Here is a 15542-nt window from a genome sequence, read left to right as displayed (position 1 = left end):
AATAAAATAAAATCACTTAAAATATATATATTTCGTTTGCATTAGTAGATATAGTTTATAATATATCAAAGAACCAGTCTTCTACTTCATTCAACTCCAACTTGCATGTAAAGCCTGGAGGGGCTTCATCTAAATCTAGACCCCAATAACAAGCATATGCGTGTGATGCAAGTCTGTGCGCGTACATGGAAGCAAACAGCAGGAACTGTCAATCATCTGTTCTTTCCAATCGCACGCTAACAAGACACTAATTGGAAAGCTTGCTGACATGATTGTCATAAGGAATACACGGACACACACACACACACACACACATCAGGTGTGTACGTTCCAGCATGTCTCACACACACACATTTAAACAAGAAAGCATCATAGAGGTAATCACAGAGAATTCACTTCCTCCACCTCCAGTAAAGATGCTGAACTGTCTATCACGGCAAACACGAGGAGATGCAGTTCATGCAAGTTAATGGGAAAACAGCATAATGACGCTCCAAAAATGAGCTTTTTGCCTGTGATATAAATATGAAGGGGGCCGAAAATAGTTCAATTCAATTAGATTTGGGCTTTCCGATGCGGGTGGCACTGGAGGACTATTTTATTTTCATGCTTATGTAACAGTCATTGTATGCTGCCTGCTTAGAGAGTAGACCCTTCCAATCTACGTCACCCAAATTCCTCTGAAGGGGAGTGGGAGGCTTTATAGCAATGCAGTATCTACTGGTATACTCCGCTGGTAAGGTGTGGGATCAGCGAGAAGAAAAGAACTATGTTGCTGTCAACATAGTCCACTGGCTGAAAATTTTAAACACAACAAAGATTTATTTTAAAAAAAGAAAAAAAACAACACACACACACACACGCCATCCCTCTTCCCTCATCTCAGCCCTGCTGGTGGCTGTAAAAGGGCCTGCTGATGTTTCAGCCTTATTTATGCAAATCCCATTTTGCAGTTCAGTCACAATGGAGTATTGCTCCCTCTTTCTCACTCTAGCTTCCCTACCCACTCTCCGTCTGTTCACCCTCCATCTCAAGAATTGCTTTTGCCCATTATTTGTTTAGGGGAAATATCAAAAAGCATTATTTCCACCTCTTCTCACAGTTTTCTGTAAGAATATACAAAACACATGGCCATCAGCAACCAACTGTACAATCTGAAAAAGCAGCAGTCAACTCAGAGCAGGAAAAATAAAACAAAATTAAAAAAAACAACGCTCTACATCTCATCACAACAGCTTATACACACACACTTCAATTTAGTGAAATGGTCACATGAATAAAAGCTTATATGCAACAAAATGATTTTTTTTTTAATCTGACAGAGTGGTGAAATAAGGATGTGCCTTATGCCCTTTTCTAATGAAAACACATTTTAAACCTTCCAAATGTTCAAACGATGTTTGATTTCTTCCCTTTGGAGTTAAATATGTAGTGAAAATCTGGATAACTTTGGTAAATGGTAAATGGCTTGTATTTGTATAGCGCTTTACTTAGTCCCTATGGACCCCAAAGCGTTTTACACTACATTCAGTCATTCACCCATTCACACACTGGTGATGGCAAGCTACATTATAGCCACAGCTGCCCTGGGGCGCACTGACAGAAGCGAGGCTGCCGGACACTGGCACCACCGGGCCATCTGACCACCACCAGTAGGCAACGGGTGAAGTGTCTTGCCCAAGGACACAACGACCAAGACTGTCAGAGCTGGGGCTCGAACCGACAACCTTCCGATTACAAGACGAGCTGGCAACTCTTGAGCCACGATCGCCCCTTTGTCAAAGTAAGCCACAGGTGGTGATTACAGGATAGCAGCACTGAATTTCTGTACTTTTACAAAATCTCTCTGAGTCAGTCCTTTAACTTTGTCAGTGTACTGTGTGTGTATAATGGGAACAAAGCATAACACAGTGGTGTCTGTGTCAGATACTGCTACTGTGTGTTTATCAACATGGGCTTGAAATGTTAGACTGGACTATAAAATTTATGATGGCTGCTCTCACTGACTATATTACTTTTTGCTTTAGTTATTTTTTTATGGTTTTCCAATCTACATGCGCTGTACTATACCTTAAATTGCATCTTAGCTTCTTGAAGGACAGGTAAATCTTCTATATCTGTTTGCTCTATTTGTGATATGAATTGAGTTTAATAATAATAATAATGTGTAAGTGTTAGTCCCCATAGGGAAATAGTTCCTCTGCATTTAACCCATTCACCCAGTGAAGCAGTGGGCAGCCACCAATGCAGCGCCCAGGGAGCAGTGTGTAGGGACGGTACCTTGCTCAGGGGTACCTCAGGGTAGCCGTTCAGTGGAGTTGAACCCCCGACCTTCCGATCATGGGGTCACCACTCTACCTACTGAGCTATTCCTGCCCCTACATACTGCCACTACATACTCTAAGCATGAGTATGTAGTGAGTAGTAAGACAGCAGGGCCACAAAGTAAGAATAGTGGCTGTAATGTCACTTAAACAGAAATACTGAGTTACAGCAAGCAAAACTTGCCAATCTGTTGAACTCAAGGACAATGAGTTTTATTATTTATACATTAAACTTGTCATTTGCAATTCTACTTCATTATGAAGCTGCCACCGCTAAAATACTAGCATTTTAGTTTATGTAAAGTTTAATGCAAATCTAAAATGATGACGATGATGTTGATATGCAGCTTTAGCTCAGGTAATAAACAGCACAACCTGCACAAACATTACAGCTACTTTCTGTCTTGAAGAAGTGAGACAAAAAAAAAAAAACAGTAAGAAAAAAAATGAAAGTAAGATAAAGATATCTGTTGGACATTAACAATACCACAGTGTAGGAAACACCTGCATGCTCACCTGTTCAGGTGACTTCCTGAAAGGACTCTGCCAGCATGCCACACCCTGCGTTGTGCTCATTATTTACACTTAGCGAACACAGAATGCAAAGAATCCTGAATGTCACTAAAGATAGAGCTGTGACGCCACTAGACTAACATTTGACATTATGCATGCACTGTGAGAGGCTCAAGGACGCACGCACAAGTATGACCAGGCTTCCTTTCAACTGAAATCAAGTTGTTACAAGAAACTTAAAGTCTTCTGTATTTTCCAAATTGTTGACTGCTCCCAGAGTCCAATATTTACACACCTCCATCTTTCTCCTTTTTTCCTCAGCTCCCTCCATTACTTCCAATATTAGCTTTCCTACTGGTCCTGCATAACAGCTTTCCCAATTCAAACCATCCACAACACATTCTCCTCTGGTCTGCAGACCAGGCCCACCATCCCCTGGGAGGCGACATGTGTGTAATGTCACACTGTGTCATATCATATCGTGGTGACAGAAGCCTCACCGTATCCATCACAGTGATGGAAGTGGCAACGAAAACAGGAGGATGGGAAAGGGGTGTGATACGGTAGTCATTACACAAGCCATTGTCTTCACAGAGAGTGCGGGTGGGTGTCTGTCTCCCAGTCGAGTGCAAGTAGGCAAACACACACACACGCTGACTCACTAGTGGCACATCTGCTGGCGTAGCCTGGGAATGGTGCCATGTGTAGTGGCCAGCTCCGGCAGCAGGACTGGCACTCAGCACTCTGGCCTGCTCTGATCTCCGTCTCACACACTTCACCCCGCACTTCCATCTCTTTCCATCTGCCCTCTGTCTCTGCATCCCTGGCTAAGTGACTGTGCCTTGCTCACACAAAACAAACACACACACACCTTTGTGCTCAATACGAGACAAAGACAACGGGATAACTGGCAAGAACGTGCCTGTACTTCTATGACAAGAAGTGCAAATTAAGGGGGTTGCTAGTATCAAAACCTGACAGTAAGATTTTTAAAAGGTATCATGGTAAAAAGAATCCGACAATATTTCTCACTTATAAAATACAGCACATCTTGGACTTTATAGATGAAACATCAAAGACTGCACAACTTTTGGATCCCAGATAAGACTTGGAACAATAAATCACACTGAAAACATTTATACAAGAATAAAACTGGTTGTAAAACCCTTCGATGTCCATTTGGATCAAACCAATCAGGTCAAACTGTAGCTGAGATTTCTACTGAAGTATACTCTGTTAGCAGGAGAAAGCAGAAAGACGACCAGAGCTGGAAGTGAGCTTGTGAACATCGATGCCTGTGGGTCCAGTTCTTAACCATTATACCTAGAAGCTGGTCACCCTTCTATTAATTCTACTTCATGACTAGCACATCTTAGCATAGTAAGCCATACTAACTCATGACATACCATAATATGAGAGACCTTATTCTGGACCTAAGGAGTTTAATTCTGGGTTGGATGTCTGAATGATTACGTTCACCAATCTGTCCATTTTTTAAGAAGGTCGTAGCCTTGCAGTCAACCCATGCAGTCACAAGGACGACATGCAAACTCCACAATTAAAATGTACATGTATCCCAGTAGATTTGCTTTCAGCTGTGACATCAAAATACATTGTGTTACACTGCAGAGTACAAAGTGATTGAGGCAAAAGAAAACTCCAGCAAAGAAAAGAGGGAAGAAAAAAAATTTAACTGCCTCTCTTTAAGTCTGCTTGTTAGCTGATGGTGCATCATCCTGCCAATTAACTGCTGGTGGTCTCTCTTTGGGTCTGTTAAGGTCAACTGCATTTCAGATCTAGTCCAATTATCTTAAGGTCCATTTAAGACTGCGTATGAATTTTTTCAGATCCCCTCTGGATCCCTTTAGGATCAAAATTTTAAACCCATGAAGACCTCCAGTAGAACTGCTAATTAATGCAAGAGCACTCCTGGAATCAGCAGTCACTGCAGCAAATATGAGCAGTAAACAGTAAGACACATACGCATTTTTCCTCTCTAAATAATGATTTCTCTCATTTCTATCTCAGATATGAATTAACACAGGAACAGCACTCAGTTAGGACAAACTCTGCTGCCCTCTGTGCAGACCCCTTCTTTCCTCCCTTCCCCTGCTCTCTGGTCCGTGACTCCCCTTCCTTCATCCGCACAGTCGCTCCCACACTCGGGCCACATTCCAACCTTGCTCATGCTGGGAGGACGTCTCCCTGTGACTACAAGTATTGTGGGAAATCCCAACGGCCAGGCCTTTCAGCAGCCATGTAGACCACTGAGGTAAAGAGGAAAAGAAATTTGCGTTCCTCACCGGTCAACAAGCTTTTCTTGCAAGCACCTTGTTATTAGTTAAAACGTTTCATTAATCAAACTGCATCAAAATTTTTAAAAGAATATTAAGCAGGAAAGATGACAACACACTATGCAAAACTTCAAGACGTGCTTACGCAAAATATTTTCCATACATTCTTTTCTGTATTTTACAAACCACAGCGCCCACAAGAAACAGGCTTTGCAACCTTTCAAACCACGTAACAAAGCTCAGGCATCTTTACTGACCTGGTATTTCCTAAAGAGAGAAACTACACACAAGCACACGCGCACACACACAAAGAGTATATAATAGATGTTCTATCTTCGTTCTTTTATCGTACAACAAAATTAGCACTCTGGAGAGAATATGAGACAGATTGTGTCCCTGAATTACCCCAGTTTACACTGGTGTGTCATACCCATGGAATTTTAAACACACTGGCTAAGACCTGCCTAATTAAATATACAGTCACAGAGCAATATACACGCACATAACTATACTGGTGCACAGACAAATACCAACATGAGGCAGTACTTAGCTGTCCTAATAATGTCAGAGATCCACTGAGAACTCTGCTTCAAGTTTATGGCATGTGCTGTTCCCATGAGTCAGAGCATGCTCGTGTGCATTTCTGTCTGAGCTTCCTTTAGGTCCCTGCATATAACCATGGAATCGCAGCAATAAGTGATATGTAAAGCCATGCAAAAGCCACGCCCCTGGTGAACTAACTTAAAATGAAATCTTCACATTAATGGTGATGCTTCTTAATCCTGATATCAGATGCATGCTGAGCATCCTGCCTGGTTTCTTTTTATGCGATTTATTCACCAATAACCATTTAAGGCGATGTTTTTTAACTGCCAACATAACTCAAGAAAATACATTTTCAGAATGAAGCTTAGAGTTGTTTTGTTCCTCACATTCATGATCTAAAACTGATTAAGAAACAACACATTCAAGTCCTTTGCTCACAACCACAAGCAGGTGGCTCGAATTACTCGACAGCGGGTTAAAAAAAAAAAAATCAAATACAGATGCACTAAAAGAAGTGCATCTTCAGTAAAGGGCCCTAATACATGTCAAATCATCATCTGTATTGGAAGGTCTCTTGAGATTCCCATCTGAAGCGATGAGCTTATAATACAATAAAACCAGTGTGTGTAATTTGTGCCACATCCAAGACACATGACATTTGTAATTATAGGCAGCAACGTGTGAAAAATCCCCTTTGTCTGCCTCCTATAACAAAGCGCTTACAGTTGCGGTCTAAATATAAAAATAAAAGATTACCTTTAAGTTAGCTGATTTAGATAATTAAGGCGCTAACATCTGATTTTGTCTGCTTGGAAACTACTGTTTATATGCAACAAAACAAAAGCTAATTTTTGCTACTGGTTATAAATGATCTGATTACAATATAAACAGTGGTGACTCCAAATTGAAATTACTCCATTGTGAATAGTCCATGAATCATCTATCTAAAGATCTTGGTCCATTCTAGTTAAAATCAAAGTCTGACTCTTAGTGGGTTAAGATGGTACGATATGCATCTTCTTGTGCCCAATTACGGCCCAATCTAGGTGACACAGGATGAAAATAGGCAGTTGATTTTTCTCACATAATACATACATTTAAAAAAAAAAAAAAAAAAAAAAAAAAAAAAAAAAAAAAAAAAAAAAACTAGCATGTTGACATTTTTCTGGGTGTTTCGTGGCACTTCTGTCTTTCCTGTGTGGTTCATCAATATCAGTACAGAGCGCTGTGCCAGCTGTTGAGTTTTCTCAAAAGTTCAGCTGTGAACAACTGCAGGCATGGCAAAGAAGATGAAGAATGATTTTACCACTTTAGTTTAGGTGGAACTGTGAAATGACCACTAGTCAACCAGTATCATACTGCTTCAACTGCCACAGTGTGTTTGGATTCTTTTCACAGAAAGCATAAAGTATCAGGAAAGACTGCAAGCATGATTGGCTGGGTAGCACCATGTAGTCTGCCATGTTCCTCAGTCACGAAAAGGCAGGATATCATAACTCTATATTCATCTAAACTGACACAGTGACCATTGTGTGGTCTGAACCCTTGTTTATATGCATCACTGTTACCCTCACCCCAAGTGGTGGGACGCGGTACCTACTCAGCTCGACTCATTTTCTACTACAACTGTGTATCACCTAAATGTGCGTGGGGTTGTTTTAGCAACACATCCAAATGTCCTGTGATGTCCTTTGTATGTGGCACAAACAATACAACAATGAACGACGTCGAGCCGATAGCATACCCGCTCAGTCTAGGGCTTTTACTCGGGCCGTGATTTTTGTGCCGCTACTTTCCTCGATGCTGGATTTCAAAAATGACAGTTTTAATTTTTGGGAAGGAGTCACTCTCATGACACCACTGACTGACCAATCGGTGGCACACAGTCTGCTGACATTACATTTTCCGATCAACTCAGCTCACTTGGAACCCCAGCCAAGCAAGTACTAAAAGAGTACATGGTACCAGGTGCTATCACTAACAGAAAACCCGAAAAAACGAGTCAATTCGATTCAAATGCAGCCGTGTAAGTACTAGCAGAAGAGGGCTATTTCTTGCACCTCTTAATTTCTGTAACCTAATATACACACAGCCAGGTTATACACAAGTGTACAGCCGTGACAGCCCTTACTGACATTTCAATTATATAAATAAAGGAGCTCAGAGATTCCCAGATTATACAGAGGAAGATTCTCGAGTAGCTTGAAAAGATAAGACTTCCTGGAGGGGAAAACTGTGATTTATTTGCTTGATTCTTCTGGATTCTTCTCCTCTTATACCTGCGCTAATGCAGGGGGCTTTATTCTGAGCAAGCTTTTCAAATGCAGTGACCATAAGACTCAAGTCCAGTATAAACTACAATTTTTCCATCTTCTTAACCAAATGAGGCTGGTAGGGGGGCTGGAGCCTCTCCCAGCTGTCATATGGCGAGAAGCAGGTTACACCCTGGACAAATCGCCAGTTAATCACAAGGCTAACAAAGAGAGAGAAACAGACAAACATTTTCACTAATCTTCACTCAAACAGCCAATTTAGAGTCACCAGTTAACCTTACATGTGCGTGTTTGGACTTTGGAAGGAAGTTGGAGAGCCCAGGAAAAGCCTACACAAGCACAGGGAGAACATGCGAACTCCAAACCGCCCAGATGCCCGATGGGTTTGAACCCAGGACCTTCCTGGTATGAAGCAGCACAGCTACTGTCATTATATTAATGCTGCTATCCTGTATATATTGTACATACTATTGTTTGAGTACTTACGATTGTTTTTTTTGTACTTTTTATATTTTACATTTATATTTATTATTGAAACTTGCACCAAGGGAGTGGCACTCCAATTTCGTTGTACTCTGTACAATGACAATAAAGGCTATTCTATTCTATTCTAACCCCTGCACAACTCTGTGATTTTTCACTATAAATTATCTATTGACGTTACTGTTAGAAAACAGTCAAAACTAAGCATTAATGAAAAAGCATCATTCTTCAACTGAGAAGCTTACACTTTGGTAGAGTTGGTATTTTTGCTTAAAAATGGACTTAAATTAATGTTTGCTTTACATCAATATATCAACTTAGTTGCAAAACAATTTCCTGGCAAGCATTATGTAGATTAATCACTTCAGCCATATAAACAACATTTAACTCTATGAAGCTCTGTTTATTTCTCACAAACTAATTTAAAACAGTGCATTTTTTTTTTACAAAGCGCTGAAACTATCACTTATCAGAAGCTCAACTAAAGAGAATAAAGGGCTGGAGCACCAGAATCTTCCTCATATTTACAGTGATCGCTTAGTCAAAGAATACTTACCGATGAAGAGTTACCACAGCAGATGAATAAATTGAGATTTCAAATTAAAACTGAGCTCCCTGAATTGTGTTAAAGTTTAAACAAACACTGTTGGGCATCTTATCGGATCACCAAAGATAAAGAAATGAAACAATAAAAAACTCCCAGTTAGTCAACTTCATCACGATACAATGCTTTCTTCTTGTGGCCACCTTGTTATTCGTTAAAGCCATTTTTCACTCATGAAAACGCTGGACGTTATCCAGCGTTTTTACAGTGGGGATGTTGTCCAAAGTTGCACTTTCACAGATGTGGCACACAACAGGTTGTAGTCAGAGTCAAACGTCTCTCACTTCTTGAAATACTTTAAGTGTTTTTGATGAGAACGCCGCCTGAATGAAACATGCAGAAAGCAGGACACAGGATGACCACCTGCTAGCTGTGAATTTACCACACCGTTATCTCACAATCAAGACATCACTCTGACTTTGTACTGGGCCAGCTGGCAGATTACAGACTAAGTAATGTCGGCCCCACTGTGAGTAAGTGTGTGAAATCAGTCCTGGTCATATGGTAAGCTAGGCTAACCCAAAAAAAAGTGTCAGCCTTGTAGCAGGAAAGGCCCTCTGCTTGGTGGCTCACAGTTGAGGTAAATGCAGTTCACAGAGCTCCCCCCCACAACCACCACCACCCAGGTTCCACCTGAAAGCAGCTCTGTTTGCGAGCGCCCTTTCCCTCGTTGTAGAAGAAGCAGCCTGTCTGTGCCATAACTGTCAATCACAGCGAAAAAAACATGAAAGCAGATTGATTGGTACGTTCTGACTCAGCCAGACACGTCCCCGAGGATCTTGTATGGGCAACAATCCCACCACACATCCACACGAGTCCGTGACCTCCTACACTAAAACGATGTGAAACTGCAGCTATTAGAGAAACACATTTATACATTCAGCTGCAGCTGGTAGGAAAGCGGAAAAGACTTATTACTACGGGCTCCATGTTGTGAATTTACATATTTAGGCCTTAACCGTACCCCTTATATTTTATTATTATAGTAATTAATCTTAATATTTCTTATGATGGACCAACTGTGATCAACAGGACGCACACAACCGATGCGCTCGCTTTTGTACAACAGTTTGTAGCAGATTGAGAATTCAGAGATTTTGCAAATTTGAAGTGTGTAATTTTATCCACTGAAAGCACTGATGTCCATGTTTCTACAACAGGATAAAAGTTTTGTATTGTTTTAATACCATCACGTTATTATCCATCCATCAATCTATCTGTGTATCTTCACTCTGTTATTGTCTTCCATTTTATCCCATTTCACCTCCTATTGTTACTGGTTCTAGAAGCCGTGTAACCCAATTTGCAGCAGGAAGATCATCATTTTCCACTTTCTCTCTCTAAATGCCAATTCCGCTGCCTAAACTTCATCACCGATTTCATCAACTGGCTCAATCCGATACAAGCGAACGTTTTTTCCCCCCCAAATAGCACCTTCTGAACCCACTGATTGCGACTAATTGTTGATTTTAATTACACTGACTCTCGTAGAAGAACTGTGTTCACAATTTCATGCCGAGGATGAGAAACATTGTTGCTAGAGATTAAAAAAAGTTGCTGTAGGCATAGATACCTATCAAATGCATTAAGTCCATATTTATATCTACTGAAAGAGAGAGAGAGAAAATATATCAACTGTCCATTATAATTGCCAGAGGAGTGAACGGGCAATATCAGCAGCAAAATACAAATCAATAGCCAAAGAAGTCAAAAGTTTCTTTTAACCTTCATCCGCTTACACCTACTCTCAGAAACATCCTGCAGCGGCAAGCTTATTTTAGTGGTTTTGAGCAATCCTCTACAATCTGAGGAGTTAAAAATTGCTTTCTACATCCATTGAACTAAATAAAAATATATTCTATGAGTTCATAATTTTAGCCTATTATACCATCATATTTCTACAGTTCTGGTGGGAACGATGAATATAACTACGCACCACAGTACTTGACAATCCTGTTTTATAGGAGTTTGGTGATTTTGAAGTGTTTCAATTCCCTTTAAGGGCCACACTGCAGTATATCAAGTACTTAGATTACAGGTCTCTTGCATTGTAGTAATAATTTAACACTGCTAGACTTAAAAAAAAAAAAAAAAGATACACAAAATCTTACAATGCTAAGTTAAGGGCAGAATAATGTTAGTAATACAAGTTAAACGTCAAACTTTATTTTCCCTTCTCCTTGTGGACATCCTACAACCATGAGAGCCATTCATGAAATTAACTGAATTTCTTAATGAACTGTGAATGAATGTCTTTAATGAACTGATCTTTCATTAGTGCAAATAAAAAAAAAGGTCCTACAGAGATGAAATAAACCTTTAAAGCAGTAGAAAAACACACTGAGTCGGGTAGTCTAATCCACTATACGACAAGGGAGGGGACCCCCCCCTCCCCCTTTACCCGCCACACAGTCACAGAGACAAACTGCCTCTCCAACACATCCCTCCACGTCATACACAACACAAGGCTTGCGAGTTTTAATTAGAAAACCCACGAAGCAAACAAATGCACAGAAACATGAGAGTCCAATACTCAGAGGCAAAAATAAATCCTTTGCCGCTTTACATCAATATCCATTTCCCCGCGTCCTTCACCTCGCTGTGGTTTTTGGTTAACACACTTCAGATTAGATAGCAGATAAATAAACAGTGCACACAGCGTTCTCAGGAAGAGCGCCCTGACCGTGTTGTGTCCTCAACATGTGCAGATCAGAGAGCGAGACCAAACACTGCGCTGATAGTCCAATGCACTGCGGCGGTGAGGTCCTTTTCCTCAAGCCGCTACCCCCTGAGCGTCAACAGCAGTCAAACAGGCTGCCTGCTCCGCAATTCAAGGCTCCATCATCAGAAAGCAGGCACCTCCAAAGATAAATGTCAAGAGATAGTGACCGGCGTTGCAAAGTGCCCGCGCCTGACTTGTTATGGTTACATCACAGCAGCGTTAAGCTATCAGTTTATGGCACCAGTGAGTTTTTGACAGCAATTATAGCGTGGAAAAAGCAGAGCTGAAAAACATGCGCCTCGTGCTTCTAGCTCTTCTTATTCCAACATATAATGAACACAAAGGCCTTACGGCTACAGATTGTCCAAAATCACCCCTTTGTTTTAGCTTTTTCAGCAACTCCTGTATAACAGAGTCCATGTCATCTACCAGACAGTAAGCAGAAAAATGTAGATTTCAGACACTTTCAAGCATGTGTGATTTTCCATTATTTCTGACAAGCATCGGGCCACTATCTACATTTTAACACAATGAGGATTTTTTTTTAAGGACAATTCAGAAACTTAAAACAAACTGTTCACTGTAAATACAGTTAGCCATATCGTAAACAGGGAGTGACTTCAGACACTGGCTTTATAATCCTGCCATTACTTGTTTTACTTACTCCTAAGCAATGAAAACAACGAGGAAGCCCATTTACAAGCATTCTGTCACCCTAGAGAGGACAAGGGGAGTGTGTGTGTATAAGAAACTGTGTGATAAAGTGTGTAATAAAAGAAGAGAGAGCCAGAGTTGAGTTGGGTTACCTCAGAAGCCCCCCTGCCCTTTCAGCAGGGCCTCATATGGAGAACCAGGCCTTCAGGTCCCCTGGGCACTGATGTCTGCTCTCCACTCGACTTCTCCCAGTCAGCCACAGAGGCTGTGCAGGAACCTGGCCACCTCACGACAACCTACAGCCACAAGTCATTCACACCTGGAACAGAGGGAAGGGACTTTGCTCAACGGGCAAAACACAAACAAGCAAACGGCAAGAAAAAGCACTCAGTAGCCAGTGTTCACAAGTCCAACATGTAGCAAACACATAAAAAGTGCAAAGCTGAGGTCATTAGGGGCTACAGTGACAGTGTAGGCTCGCATTTTTTAACCCAGACACGTATTTATTCTTCAGTTATCGACCTGTGTGCACATAAGGGATTAGGAGAGCGTCTGTGATACTCTTTTAAGAGCTTCCTCACTTCTGTGCACCAAAAATGCACAGTGGAAAGACAAAAATGCATTTTTTTTTGTAAATCCTTAACTACACAAAGTCCCAATGAAAAGAAGCAGTGATTCTACAAAAAACAAAAAGATGCATGTGAAACAGCTTCAAGACTATGCAATGATGCACATTAATGGCAGACAGCAGTGTTGCCTAGCAATTGAAGAGACCCAGCAAGGTCTGCAGTTCAGTTTCAGCAACTGGTATGTATGCTCCAAAACTGTCCTCAGACTCTGAACCTCCCCCTCCTCACTGCTAACTCAGAGGAACTAACAGCATCTGATCTGAGAAAGGACTGCTACAAAGTGCAAAAGCTGCAGACTTCTCTTGAGGAAAAAGGGGGAAAAAAAAACAAAACAAAGAAAAAACAAGGGAAAAACATTGCATTTAGCAACCTGACGAATGCTTTCAAAATGTTCAGTGAGGCAAAAGAAATCACTTGGTAAGGGAGAACAATATAAGACTTTATTCATCAGCAGTAAATTCCCAGGTGGTGACTGTGTTTTTACTCTGCTTTTATTTCCACACTGTCGGACCTGTGGATTTTTTTTTATCCTCCCTGAAGTTAAACAAGATTAGTAAAATGTAAAAGAGTGATCACATTCGTTACCATGTCTAACTCTTTGTTTTCTTTTTCCAAAGGTAGCACAGCACAATGCCACAAGTTACCCACGAACAGGCCTACTCGAGGAAGTCGTCCTTAAAATATACACAAAGCTACACAAACCTAAAACTGCTAAATAAACGTAAAAGCACGCAGCAACTACAGGGATTAGACTCCCCCCTGAAATCTCAGCGCCTCACTGGACAACTCTTGGCGGACAAAGTAATTCCATGGCGCTTGAAACTCCAGGAACTTTTTTTTCTTTTTCCTAAAAGAAGTTGTTCCTGTTTCGCCAGAGAACTGGGGGGGAAGGGAGGACTTCAGCACTCGCATTCATGGAGCCTCGGCCAGCGCAAACAAAGTCTTCCCCGAAGAGGGAGGCAGTGGACGGCGGCTGAGAGCGAGAACAACGACGTCGCCCACAAGCACACAAAAACCCACGCATATATTCATCCCACGGCTTCGTTTGTTAATGAAAGTACTCAGGCCCGCCTTGGACAAACGTTCATTTTCAAGTTCTGCCCGCTCCGTTAACAATGTAACAATTAAATCGCTCGGCAGATGATAGGGCTGGCCGACACAATCAGCAGACGAGGCCTATAATCTCGTTTCGGATTTATAAATCATACCAAACACGTTTAAAATGAAGAAAATACAATACCAACGGTGTGGAGCTCCCGAAGAATACAAAACATGCATGCTGCATTGTATCCTTTTTTCATTTTCACGAAGCACGGGCGGTCCTCCAGTATAATGGGGTAAAAACCAATATTTCTCCGCGGGTTTTACACCATGCCGAAAACATCGTGAATAATCCGCTTTTGTTGCGCTGGAAAAATCGGCATTTACGGTTCAAAGGGTGCTCACTGTCTGCCAGGCCAGACGCTACGTGGGTTTTGCTAGCCAGCCTTCGGGGACAGAGGCAGAGAAGAACGGATACCAAGTGAGATGTCCCCGGGAGGAGGACCCGCGTGTGCCCGTTGCCAGGAGGCGAGCCGTGGTAGCGATACTTTCCAGCTAGATGTGAAAAGGGGAACACTCACCTGGAATGCTAGCTTAATTTCCCCTTTTTCCTGAGCGACGAATTTACACCGCACAATTATCAAATCACAACATTTTCACGGTAACATTACAAAATAGGAATATGTCTTCCCCCCCCATTCGCCGGAGCTTTCCAGTGGTCCTACTCCATTACATCCCAGTCAAGATTTCCTGTCGTCGCTTCCCACCACCCCCCTGTTACTGCGAGATGGTTTAGTCGAATTCTAAGTAGCAATTCTAGGTCAGGTCTGTGTGCCAGTGAGAATGTTACTGTCGGACAGCCGAGAGAGACCACTGTCCATCTCCATGTGATATGGCAAACACTATAGAAGACATCTGAAAATAGAGAAGAAGGAAAAACACACTAAACTGTTTACGTGGGATTGTTTTGCCGAGTAAACTATAAAAGTAGTTACCTCGAACTTCCCTATATGAAAGAGCGTAGGCGTAGTTACGGAAGAGGATTAGGGCCACTGGAAAAAAATAAACGGGCACGTCTTTTTTTTTCTTTTCCACAATCCTGAGAAAAAAGTCAGAATTCTGACTTTAATCCCGCAAATCTGAGAAAAAAAAAGTCTGAATTCTGATTCTGAGATTAAAATCAGAATTCGGAGGGGAAAAAAGTCGGAGTTCTGGAAAACACAAAAAAAGACGTGCCCGCTTTTTCCCCAGTGGCCCTAATTCTCTTCCATGCGCGGTAGATAAGCATCAAACTTTTGAAACTTTTTCACAGCACATTCTTTCTGTTTTCGTTTTATTCAAAGTTGATACACCCCTCCTACAAAAGACACATGGTGTCAGCAGCTGAAACGGTTAATCGAATCTATATAAAATCAATCAGCAGCTATTTTGTCTAGACATCTTTTGGGGGGGGGGAGTG

The 15542-nt window shown here is 41.5% G+C and overlaps 1 protein-coding gene across 3 annotated transcripts in view; it reads right to left on the bottom strand.

The window, feature by feature from the left end:
* The window catches only part of bcl9 (BCL9 transcription coactivator), a 28568-nt gene extending 13718 nt beyond the window's left edge, over positions 1-14850 (bottom strand). The window contains exons 1-2 of one of the 3 annotated variants that reach the window (XM_080902585.1): positions 14665-14850; positions 12566-12732 (exon numbers count right to left, since the gene is read on the bottom strand). The gene's annotated coding sequence lies outside the window, so the exon portion shown is untranslated. Of the gene's footprint in view, positions 1-12565; positions 12733-13627; positions 13761-14282; positions 14619-14664 lie in introns of those variants that run through there. The other 2 variants (XM_080902586.1, XM_080902587.1) reach the window with 2 other exon arrangements.
* Between the last annotated feature and the right edge of the window lie 692 nt (positions 14851-15542).

The sequence above is a fragment of the Rhamphochromis sp. 'chilingali' genome (assembly GCF_963969265.1).
Source record: "Rhamphochromis sp. 'chilingali' genome assembly, chromosome: 14".
Lineage (NCBI taxonomy): Eukaryota > Metazoa > Chordata > Actinopteri > Cichliformes > Cichlidae > Rhamphochromis > Rhamphochromis sp. 'chilingali'.
The sequence above is the reverse complement of the archived record's forward strand: the minus strand, read 5'-3'. Positions and strand labels throughout refer to the sequence as shown.